Source organism: Phlebotomus papatasi, chromosome 2 (assembly GCF_024763615.1).
Source record: "Phlebotomus papatasi isolate M1 chromosome 2, Ppap_2.1, whole genome shotgun sequence".
In the NCBI taxonomy this organism is placed as follows: Eukaryota; Metazoa; Arthropoda; class Insecta; order Diptera; family Psychodidae; genus Phlebotomus; species Phlebotomus papatasi.
This window is the reverse complement of record NC_077223.1, coordinates 31,442,556-31,454,921: the sequence shown is the minus strand read 5'-3', so window position 1 is coordinate 31,454,921 and position 12,366 is coordinate 31,442,556. Positions and strand designations below refer to the sequence as shown.

Below are 12,366 nucleotides of genomic sequence, written 5' to 3'. Positions count from 1 at the left end.
AAAATCGATAGTATGACCAAATATCTTTGGAAGGAGACCATACTGAGTGTTTTGTAGGAGCGACGAAGAAACATGTAATACAAGTTACTTAAACCAAGCGATACTATGAATAGGCATTACTATTGATCACTTTCGATCATGTATTGATCAAAGACCGGTCAAAATCTGTCAAAAGCTAAATTAAGATGTGCTATTAACCCACTATATTCTTCAGATTTAACTTCTTCCGATCACCAGTTGTTCTGGTTGATTTCACATGGCGTGCCTAAGCAGCGCTTTGGCAATTTTGAAAATGTGAAAAATTGGGTGCTTGAATAGTTTTGGTCCTAGGACATCTCGTTTTATCGTAGTTTCAATTGGTGGGTTTTTTCTCACTTGACTCATAAACCTTCCCTTGAAGTTCAATGAGGTTTTAGGATATTTCATCCAAGGAAGGCGGCACTAAAAATCTCGGGATATCTATGCATTGCCAGAGAAATAGTTAAAATTTTGGCCAAGTTTGAGCTCGATCGGACGATATGAAATTTTGTTAGGATTATAGTAGGTGAGATTATTAAGAATCTCACCTAATATGTATCTAGCATAGACCGATACTTAAAATAAACTAGTTTTTGTACTTCTATAGAAATTTTCCATGCTTCATTGACCAAAACCATCTAAAATATTAGTTGACTTGTGGCTTCTTGAGATTTAAAGTTCAACTAAATGTACAGTACAAATAAGCAGAAGAAATTAAACTTGGTTAATAAAAAATCAAATTTGTGAAATATTAAATTTAATATTTTAAAAGCAATAAAGCAGTGAGTGGTGTTTAAGAATGGTTTATATAGGCAATTCTCAAGCGACCGTAGGCGAGGACGAAGCGGCCCCGATGGTAGTCAAGCCAAGATTAACCGCTAGAAATGTTTCATTAGATCATATGCATTGTGATATCATCATAAGGGAATCATATAAACTGTTTTAATTCAACAAAACACTACATTTTGAGTAGTACATCGAACGTAAACGGTTAACCATAATTAGCTCCCGAAGGACAAAGACATGGCATACATACTAGGATGCAAATTAGGCAAAGGAGTGATTGAAAAATAGATTGCCTAACACAAGCCACAGAAAATCATACCTCAGATGTCATCCTTAACATTTAATTCAATTAAAAAGAATCAAAAAATTAAGGAACATAAAACATGAGAAGGGACAGTTTCTTCTAATTAAAAAAAAGGGGTGGAAAAGTGGGTGGAGTTCGCGGCTTTGCAAGCTGCTCGAACTCCCGAAAAGGAGCTCTGCCTTATATTCTATTTTCTCTTTTTCGCAAATTTTTCTGTGGCATATAAAATTATTGTCGATTAAATTTATCTATAAATCACCACAAAAACATCTTGAACTTGAAAATTTTTCAAGAAGAGAGTTTTAAAAAATAATTAACCTTTTAATTAATTAATTGAACAAATGTTTTTGTTAAAATGAAATTTAAAAAATAACTTAATTTGTTCATATTTATTTGAACAAATCGGGTGAAAATTAAGCTTTGACCTTGAATAATTCAAGATGGTGATTTTTCCGGTGATAGGTGTCTTAGGACAAAATGTTCAGCTAGCCTACCTCCAAGGCATATCCAAAAATGAAGGAAATCGTCAGGGCCAATTTTTTGCAAAGTTTGAAAAACCTCATTTTTGACCTATTTTTGGGGGATAGGGAATGCATGAAGGGGGAGGCGGAAAAACTAAAGAGGTTAGGTTCGAGATAACGTCATTTGAGGAGGGGTCATCGAAGACCGGAAGTTGATATCTCTTACCGTTTAGCAGCCAGGACGGAGAGATATTGAAAAAAAACTCGATTGTGAAAACTGCTCTCTCTTGGAGTTCGAGCAGTTAAAAGGCATTTAAATTAAAAAATTATCCAGATTTTAAGCAATAAATTCAAATATAAGAAAATTAACTCGTGTTTCATATTTTAAAATTAAATTTTATTAGTGTTGTTAAACTTTCCCATTTTTTAAAGAAAATAAACTCAAGAGTCACGAAGGAAAAGAAAAGGATGTATTTTGAGGAGAATTATTTGGTGGCTAAATATTGACAACATGCACGAGAATTTCCTGCAGGTTCACCTTTTGTGGCTTGAGGAGGAAGGTCAGGTAGGTTACGAAAAAAAATCTCCTCAGCTCTTTTGCAGCTGAAAAGAGGAATTACCAAGAGATGGTTATTTACATGTGTATCCATCGTCTTGTCCGTGACGGCGCCCGTGAGAAAGCACCTGCTCTTTTCATGCACACCTCAAGATGCATCTTCTCTATCCAATTATTCAGATCATAAGTGATACGGGCGAACCACACACACCTTCAAGACGCCTCAAGATGAGACACCAAATCCAGAATTATGGTTAGTGACCTGAAACTCTCAACCATCTTGAATATCAATGATTTAACCCAGCAAATGAGAATTTCTTGTCAATTTGTATTGGGATATTGGTGTATGCTGTTTGTGAAAAATTATTCTTTCATTTCTTCCATTTGCTAACCAGAAGAATATTTCATTTTAGTATCTTATCGCCTTAGACTTGAGCATAATTAATTGATCGTCTCAATTCACCAAATTGCCACTTTGTGTCCACCAGAATTTACAGCAGGAAAAAACGGAGAGACTTAACTACAAGAAACAGAGCACAGAACGAAGAATAAGTCCAAAAGCGAAAAAAGAATTTTTTGTCACTCTTCTCACGAATCTAATGACTTTTGGTGTCCGATTAATTGACGATTATTCTATTGAGAAGGCAAACGAATTAAGAAAAAAAATATCCCAGCAAAAAGTCATCCAAGAACACGAACAAGTGGAAGAAAATGATGAGAAAACGACGCTCTTTCATCTGGAGCCTCGCGATTGAGAACTAATTTGGGTAACAAACGATTAGTGGTGAAGATAAGAAAGAGACTCTAGTTAATAGAGACAATTAAAAAGCCATTAAAATGGTTCAGTTTGTGCTCAAGTTCTCAACGCAACGTCAGACAAATTCGTTTGCCTTTCCCTCCTTCAATTAATAATTACAGCACTGAGCACAACAACGGGTTAAGTAAATTCCTCAAATCCTTCAGTATTGTCTTTCGCCTGAAATTGGAGACCCAAGGTAAATTCTTCATGCTCCCTTGATTGGCATTTTACGCCATATCCGTTGCCGTGTTATTTTTTTTTCGGGAACTCTGAAAAGGGTCTGTTTGCTTGTTTAATACACTCCTAGAATTTCATTTAATATTGCAGAGTGTCATGTTCAATTGATGCTTGTGTAGAAAAATATTTATTCTACATTTTTTCCCGTGTCAAATCCACTAACAAAAGGCCCTAAATTTGAACTTCAAGAGCTCAGTGAGTCAATATAAGATGCTACATTAATTTTCTGCCATTGTTTGTTTGTACAACTCCCCGAAAAAAAAACTGAGAGTCCCAATTGATGGTTTTTTTTTCTCACTTGACTCATGAATCTTCCCTTGAAGTTCTATGAGGTTTTAGGATATTTCTTCCAAGGATGAGGGCACTAAAAATGTTGTCGTGTCTGATGTTTGAACAAATATCAAAAATGGCACTTAAGTCAGAAATGTAGTGAACTCACTTTAACACATCAAGTCTAGTAGATTTTTCTTAAGTGTCCCAATATTTCTGCACGAGGAAAAAAAACGTTTCCAGTTCTCGATCAAGGAAACAAAGTTTTAAATAACTATTCATCCTTTTGAGCAAATCCTGTTTTTGTTAAAATGGAATTAAAAAAATAACTTAATTTGTTTATATTATTTGAAAATAATTATTTAAACTTAGTTATTTAAAAAACGATTAATACTCTGACTCAAATCCAGAAAAATTGAAGATATCCAGATTGAATATAAAGTGTCTCTTAAACCTGAGGTTTAGTCGCTAACAAAAAGTAAAAGCAATAATTTAATCATTCGGATTGTTCGAAGTTCGGACCCTTAAGTCCCGGGTTTTGCTTTCGTTTAGATTATAACCTTGGGACGATCTTAAATCTTTATTCTGAAACCTGTCACGGTAAAATCTTTCACAAGTCAAATTCGTAAAAGTTTGATCGTTAAGAAAGATTACAGAAGTATATTTCCCAAAGAAAACCTTGTTACAATTTTACATTTGAAATAATTTGTTTAATTTTATATTTTCCTCTATATCAAAAATATTCGATTAAAATATGATGGCAATAAGGGAAATAAGCTATATGCAATCTACAAGATGATCAAATGGTTGTCTGAAAATTTTACTGAGCACGTGTCATAAACTACGAAAGCTATTTTAACCTTTTAAGGACGATTGGAACACCGGTGTCCCATAAAGAAAATAATTTTTCCTGACAACCTAAAGTTACTTTTTTCTAATGTTTGTACATAATAGTAAAGTAGAAGGTTTAAGGAATCTATAATAATTTTTGCAAGTCTCGCTGCTTGTTATGTTAGTAAATATTTAAGCTCAAAAAATGACAATTTTTCAAATTTTCAAATTCATAATTAATTTTATTTATTTATTTTTTAATTCTTTTAACAAGATCCTTTTGAAAATAAAAACTACAATACTCATTCATACTTAATATTGTTCATTAGAGCAGATATTATTGTTTATTGGTATCGTCAGAAAAATTACATTAATTTTTGGGCTGTTTTGGTCCCTATCGTTCATAGAGACAAAAATACACCGAATCAAACTTTGTTGGATTTTCCAAGGTTAGATATAAGATTTATCATTGGTTATGTTTACCAGTTTCATTTTACTGCTCGAACTTAAAGAGAGAGCAGTTACATAATGGTCTTTCGATATCGACTTCCAGTCTTCGATAACCCCCAATAAAAAAACAATATATCCCGATTTATTATTGATTTTCGATCTATAAAAAGTGTCTCGTCCTCAAAGGGTTGTCATGGCGTCTTAGTTAGAAATTGATTTAATTTTTCAAATACTGTACTTAGAACAAGCGTATACAATATTTTTGTTTGTCCCGTAACTCACTATTAAAATAAATTTTAATTTTTTCTCCTAAAGCGAAAGTACTTTTTCTTAGAAAGTTCATGCCTTCGAATAATGTAAATTTCTTTTATTATGCCTAAGACACAAGTAAGCCTCTTAAGCTAAATAAAAGAAATTCACATTATTCGAAAGCATGAACGTTCGAAGGGACCGTACTTTACCCTATTAAACAGAGACAGCAAAAAGTTCAAATATTTCCAGTTTCTACTTGGCTAACACATTAACTACTAATCAAGAACTTAATAATTTCTTAACTCAGGGACTTTATTTTGAAGAGTTGTAGAATATCCAACTACTTAACAATATATAGGGTAAAGTGATACAATTTGGGCATAGTGTTACAAGTTGGACAATTCGCCAGTACAAGTTGGACATGGCTTTTTCTTGATAAATACAGTACAAAATTTGTTTTTAAGCACAAGGAACCAAATTATAAACTAAAGCATTAAAAATATACAAATAAAAATGAAGTACTAAATTTATCAAGATAAAAGCCTTGTCCAAATTGTACCATTGTCCAACTTGTACCATTATTGTCCAACTTGTACCACTTTACCCTATATGATGAGACAAGCGTCTGCGCTTTGTGGCGAATAACGAGACTGAAATGTTATGACTTAGCCGTTATGCTAAGCACTTAATTAAGTTATTTGTAAAAGTCCTAAAATAATAGTTTATTAAGTGCATGAAAAGTATTTTCTCGCAATTAAATCAAAGAATTGAACTCCCTCTAATTACGTCAGCCACTGATGTGCCTTGAGCATAGATTGCACCCCCTGATACACCCAGATCGGACAAAGTACATCTCCTTGACTTGCCTGTGCTATTGCTACCGTCAGTATTCCACCAAAGAAAAGTATTTTCACTAAACTAAGCACTTTTTAATAATATCTACCGTAATTCCCACAAAACATATTTTTAATTCCTGATATTTTTTTTTATTTCTAGAAGCAAAACTAAAAAATTACACTTTTGCTTAATTGGCAAAATGACTACGTGGCTACCAACTCTGTTAGGTTGTCTCTTTTCGACTACTACTGGACGGAACTGTTGTTGTCCTCAAATCCGTTAAAAGAAGTTATTATTAATCATATCGGAATACTTTATAAGAATGTAACCATTAACCAAATTATAGTGGAAATTTTCGGAGAGAAGCTCCGTCCGGACGCGGCAACACAAGCTGTGGAGTCTTCAACCCAAAAGATCAAAAAACTCACTCTTCTCCAGAGCTTTCGACACGCTCCGTGTCTTCCACAGTGGTCGAGTGATGTCAAAGAGCACTGGGTTTCGTTATTTGGGGTCCTACAAACTTGGCGGGAGGGTTCCAGGGTGCTCATACAAATATCTCAGAGACACAGCACCAAACACTCTTCAATCATCAGGAGACAACTCATTCTTTAACAGCAAATCATATTGCTGTTGCTTTCCATGTTGGAAGAATGTGCTGAGTCTAAGTCTATTATAGACCGTCTAGATGCGCCTTCCCTCCGATGTGCATGTTTCTTCCGTGCCCCTGGAGTATTTTTTGGGCAGAAGCGGTGCATTTTATTACGCTTTATCACATTAAAAATGCATTTTCCTAAAGCGGTCTTCAGACTTGAGGTTTAGCCCAGTTCCCGAAGGACACAAAATCATAACTTTGCGAGTCGAGTCAGAGATCTCTTACGCCCAAGTCCTAATGGTCTTATCTATTGCGCCACTGAAATCCAAATGCATCTGGAACAAAAGATCGATAGGACGATCGGTTAAAAACACATAATATCAAAAATTTTGTAAAATATACGTATTTACAGTCGCAACTCACAGCCGAATTATCAAGTGTATGGAGTTGCAAGCACCCCGTGTTGAACGCATTACAAGGTCACCTGTAAAGAATCTCAGCTACTATAAGCTTCTCTGGGTTTATCACTGATTTATTTAAAGGCAATATTGTGGTTTATTTTTTTGCATATTACTTTTTTCAATTTGGATTCTTTTTCTTTGCTTTATTTCTGCTAACTTACAAGATTTTGTTACTTTCCACATCTATTTTAGAATTCGAAACGATATTATGAACGTATATTTAATAAAAATATGTTTATAAATAAATTTATACTGATATATATGAATAAAGTTTGGGTTAAATATAAGCTGCAGTAAATTGTGCAGTATTTTGAAAGTAATGGCTCCGCCACACCTTTTTAGTTCAGGAAAATTTCATGAAGTCGAAATTGGACTCCTTGTCTTTCTCACATGCTTTGTATATGTCTATCTTATTCTCTCGCGCCCGAAATTTGATTGAGCTAAGTTGAATTTAGAGTGATGTTTAAAAGAAGAAGAAGAGTGCGAAAGAATAAGATAAACATATGAAAAGCGTGTGAGAAAGACAGGGATTGGAATTTCGACTTTATAAAATTTTCTTGATCTAAAAGGTGTGCTGGAGCCATAATAAGTAAAAATTTAATTCGGTCAGTACATGAAGAAAACGTAAATCGTAAAAATTACAAATGCATAAAGTTAGTAAAATATTCTTGGAAAAGTTAAGTTTGATGTATAAAAGACCAGCTTGGAATTGTCGATTTAGTTTAAAAGTATTCCTGATCATTTTCTACCTTTTCAATGACTAAATTGCTAATCTACTGTTCAAAAGTATTGATCCGCGGGTTATGAAAGGCAGCGTAAGAGTTTCTAACCTTTCTAACAATTTTTTTGTATAAGACAAAAAACGAAAAAATCACTATTTAGTGAACACTAGTCCATGATCTTTATTATTTTCGTGATAGGAATCAACTTTTATGGCTGTCCAAGAATACCACATCTCGACCAGAATTTCCCCCTCAATCGCAGTCTTAGTTCAATATTTTATTTATTTGATGAATGAGGGAGAGTTTTTTTTTGTACATTTGATTGTGTTCCCAAAAAAGTGCTGAAAAGTGCTGACGCTGACTCTTCTGTTTCATGGTGGTTTGTTTGACGATGCCAGAAAACAGTGGATGTCGGTGATGAAGGAAGGGTGACCAAATGTGGGCTGATTTGAGGCAAAATATCTAACGCTTTTCTGCCGACAAAATACCAAAATCTCCCAGGGGAAATTCATGTCGCGTCGGTTTTTCAGGGAAAATGTAACGAACTGCAAACGAGCTGATGTTTGTTGTTTTATGTGCCATCAACCGTCAACGGAAGACGAAATGGAGGAGCCCGCTCCAAAAATCACTGGAAACCACATCCAATCCCAAGTGCATCCTGAATCAGGAATTGTGTTGACAGGCACATCAAGGCAAAGGACTTGCTGAATTACTCTGGTACATTTGCATCGGTAAATCATCCAGTTCACTGAGCCGACTGTTTTCAGGTCCTTGAAACGTGTGATTACTTCCTTTTCGCATTTTCAATTTGTGTCCATACACACTCTGTCTCAAGCATCCCTGGAGGACACTCTTCATCACGATGAAATTTTTATCCAAGACATGTTCCACATCATGATGTACCGAGATTTATCAAGTGCTTTAAGTCGCAGAGGAGAGATATTTAATTTGCATGCAAATTTACTCACATTCATATGCGACAGCTGATGCGCATTTGCGTCTTCCACAAAACCGTAAAAATATCGTTAAATTTATATGTATAAATGGTATTTCTTCAAGGTTAAGAAAATTTTTATACGAGTCCATTGAGTCCAATAAAAAGTTTAACACGAGTCACGATTATCTACGTTAAGTTAAACCGCACACCTTTTCCATTTGCTCCAAGCTAAGAGCCTTTTAATAATTCTCTAAGCATTTTCACTTCAAGAATATCTCAAAGTAATTGTGAATTCCACACAATCAGCACCAAAAATTTGAGGTACATACTTTTATAACGTGGGGTAAGAGCGAAGAGCAGCCCCAAGAGTTAGTGGTAAAGATTTATGAGAGAAGCTAATTTCTATGCACCAACTATTCATAACGTACTCCAAAACCAGCGAGCCCGAAATGTAGCACGAGCAAGAAAACCGAGAAATTTCTTCCCACTAAAAGTCCGCCCACAGGGCAACGAAAGCATCTAATTCAAGTTAAAAGGGTTGAAATCTTTACACCCACAAACAACATTTTTTTTCTTCCACAACCACGCAGAATGTACACCAACATTCAATATAAAATGATTTTCTAAGAGAAACGATATATCGATTGACCTGTTTTTGCTTTTTAAAAATGCCATATTCATAATTCAAAGAAGCACTTTTATTATTAAAAACCGTCCTAAGCAATACGTTCAACTAAATTTCCGTGAGAAGGTTTACCAATTAAACATAATTTAATGAATCTTAAATTAATATGCATGACTGAAAAATATACATGCATATTATATATCTTATAAGGATAATACAAATTCTATATTAATCAAAACTATTATGGTACTTCAATATTTTTTTCTAATTATCTTCAAATTAAATTATTCTTTAAATTTTCAATAAATTTAATATGAGAAAACTGCGATACTTCCAAGAACAATCAATCAACAATTTGAATAATTGGCAGATACTAAAGGGGTATCTTTTTATTTTATAAATAAGTTAAACCTCTAGGTGTACAGAACACTCTTTTTAAAACAAATAAATCATAGAGTAAAGCAAAAAAGGGGTGGCAAAGCATTCCAGGCTTTGCGAAATGCTCGAACTCGTGACTTAGATGCTATACCTCAAAAAAATACGTATCATTTACCGTTTACAGGTACTCAACCGATTTGAATAGATTCATAAATCACTCAATAGATTTCACAAAGTAGTTTAAAGAGTAATAAAAATTATATTCAAACAAAAATTACTTATCGGTAAATAACCGGTTCATTACCGGTTCACAACCGATTAGAACCGACTTATAAATCACTCAACATATTTCCCAAAATACACCTCAGGAGTAATTTAATTGCATTTCGTATAAAAATTACTGATCAGTTATGAACCGGTTCATTACCGATTCAAAACCATTTGGAACCGGTTCAGTTTTGTAGAAAATTCCAAGACCTTTCCAACGACTCCAAACATGACCGCATTCGCTTGATAAATGCGCTCTCTAGTGTCTTTTTAATCTTTGACATTGAAAAGCCGTTATTATGATTGATTTAACGGGACTTTCGTATATGGACGAAATGTCCGCCTGGGTAATCTCTAAAACCCAAAAATGAAAAAAATCGCAAGACGCGTTTTTGAGTTATCCCAAAAAAACGGTTTTGGAGGGTAGGGAAGGGGTGGGGGGAAATAATCAGGGGCATGTTAACGATCCTTGTGGCGACTTATGGGGGGCCCCCCTTAGGTCCAAAGTCGCTATCTCTAACCGTTTGGCATCTAGAGCTGACGACATCCGGACGGACAGACAGACAAACAGCGTGACTCAAAAAACTCGAAACTTTAGATTTACAAAATTCTACCAAAATACCGACTCCTTGGGGGGTAAGGAGTCGAAATATATAACTCAAAATAGAGGGATTATTATATACTACTCTCTCCGTGGAGTTCGAGCAGTAAAATCTAAAACATGGAAAGAAATATCAGGATTGCAAGCCTCAGTTTAATATTTGTACACTCTCACCTTCCTTAGTCCGAAGTTAAAGCTGGCCTTATTAATCAAATGTAAACCTTACAATAGAATACAAGCCTTACTCCAGGAACGGTTTATTTTTAATAACACAACACGATTCGTGATGTAACATATTACCCAAGTACGAATTTAACTTTTCTGCTATTAATATTGGTTTTTTTGATTTTAGATGAACTGTCTCGGTGTAATCTTGTTCACTTCAAAAATACTTACAATACGACGATCAAACCTCTGAGTCGAATCCCAATGTCTCCCAGTAGTATTTTTAGACCATAACTTTTGAAGATTTTATGTATTATCCTGTTCTGCTTTTTAAAAAAATAAAGAACTGAAGTTGTAGATTCATTCCGGCAGTATCCGGCGCTACAACCAATTGCTGGTCTTGGCCTGTCTCAGAACCAGTCGCCACTCGAGCCAGTTATGCGCCACTATTCTCTAATTCCGTAACCGTTGATCCATCAAAAGCTGGGTCGGCCTCATTTCCTCCAACCATAGAGTCCGCCCTTTAAAACTGTCCAAGCTGGGTCGTCCTCATCTTTGCGAAATAGATGACCGGCCCAACAGAACCTATTATGGTGTATTCGCTTAATGACAGTTAGGTACTTCTTGGTAGCCCTTATACACCTCATGGTTGTTTTTAGAAGGATGTCTCCGGTGATTTCCAGTGAAAATGTAATGCCTAACGCACAATAACTTTTGTTTAGTAAACATGTTTTTGACATTTCAATGAGAGTGAATGAGATCTAGATCTAGTCATCTCGCTCATTCTCATGGGAAATTTTGAAAACATGTTTACAAATAAAAGTTATTGTGCGCTAGTCATAAGTCACCCTAAACATGAAAACATGAAAACATGAAAACACTTTTTGGTTTTGCCAAGAGCTTTCGATCCTGAGGGATCTTCTTTAGTGGTCAACTAAATTGTGTTTCCGGAGTCTTTCTTAGGGATCGTGTGGTTCATGGGGTTCCAAATCATCACCAGAAGGATGTCAGTGTAGGGCGACTTTCCTTCTGGAGAACTCTTCTCAACTATTTTTCAACTTTTTGGTGGTCTTTCTCTCTTTGTCTCTAACTGATCGTTGAGAGAATTACCTCATGGTTGTTTAGGCTTCGGAGTCATCCCTCCTCACAAACGGGGCCAAAAATCCGTAGTAAAATCTTCCTCTCAAACGCTGCTAAGAATTCGCAATTCTGTTTACGGAAGCCACCCGTTTATACGTATACGTGAATACTGGTAGGTTCATAGTCCTATTCTGAACGATTAACCATTTTTAACTTCTTGTAACTTGCCAAATTAAAAATTAACAATAAAAATACATTATTTCTTTATTATGTAGGGGGAAGTGGTGCACCTTTGGAATTGGGATTTTTTACCTATTTTTAAATAAAATTGAACCTTATCGTGATATAATTTAGCTGCACACACAGAACGAGAAGCTAAATTACAATATAAAATGGCTCAGGTCCACTTAAACATAGGTGAAAAATCCCAATTTCAAAGGTGCCCCACTTTCAAAAGCGCCCCACTTCCCCTATCGTAGCTTAAAATGCATATATCGCCCATTGAAAAATTTATAAATGTGAAAATCCACCAATTTCCTTTTAAATGAAATAACTTTAAAGGATTACAAGAAGTTACTTGCACGTATTTGACCGTTTTGAGTTACTTTTTTAAATGTGTCAAAAAACTTATGGCTGGTGAAAATAATCAAGATTGGATAAAAATTATTTTTCATATGAAGTAATTTTTCTTTTTTTGGATATAACATCTTTGAATTACAGACAACTTATTTGCAAGA

General features: G+C 34.8%; 1 long non-coding RNA gene across 2 annotated transcripts in view; it reads right to left on the bottom strand.

The window, feature by feature from the left end:
• Positions 1–6,086: 6,086 nt before the first annotated feature.
• The window catches only part of LOC129803483 (uncharacterized), an 81,913-nt gene continuing 75,633 nt past the window's right edge, over positions 6,087–12,366 (bottom strand). Inside the window, exons 2-3 of one of the 2 annotated variants that reach the window (XR_008751864.1) lie at positions 6,804–9,667; positions 6,087–6,728 (exon numbers count right to left, since the gene is read on the bottom strand). This is a non-coding gene — a long non-coding RNA (uncharacterized LOC129803483). The remainder of the gene's footprint in view (positions 6,729–6,803; positions 9,668–12,366) is intronic. The other variant, XR_008751865.1, reaches the window with a different exon arrangement.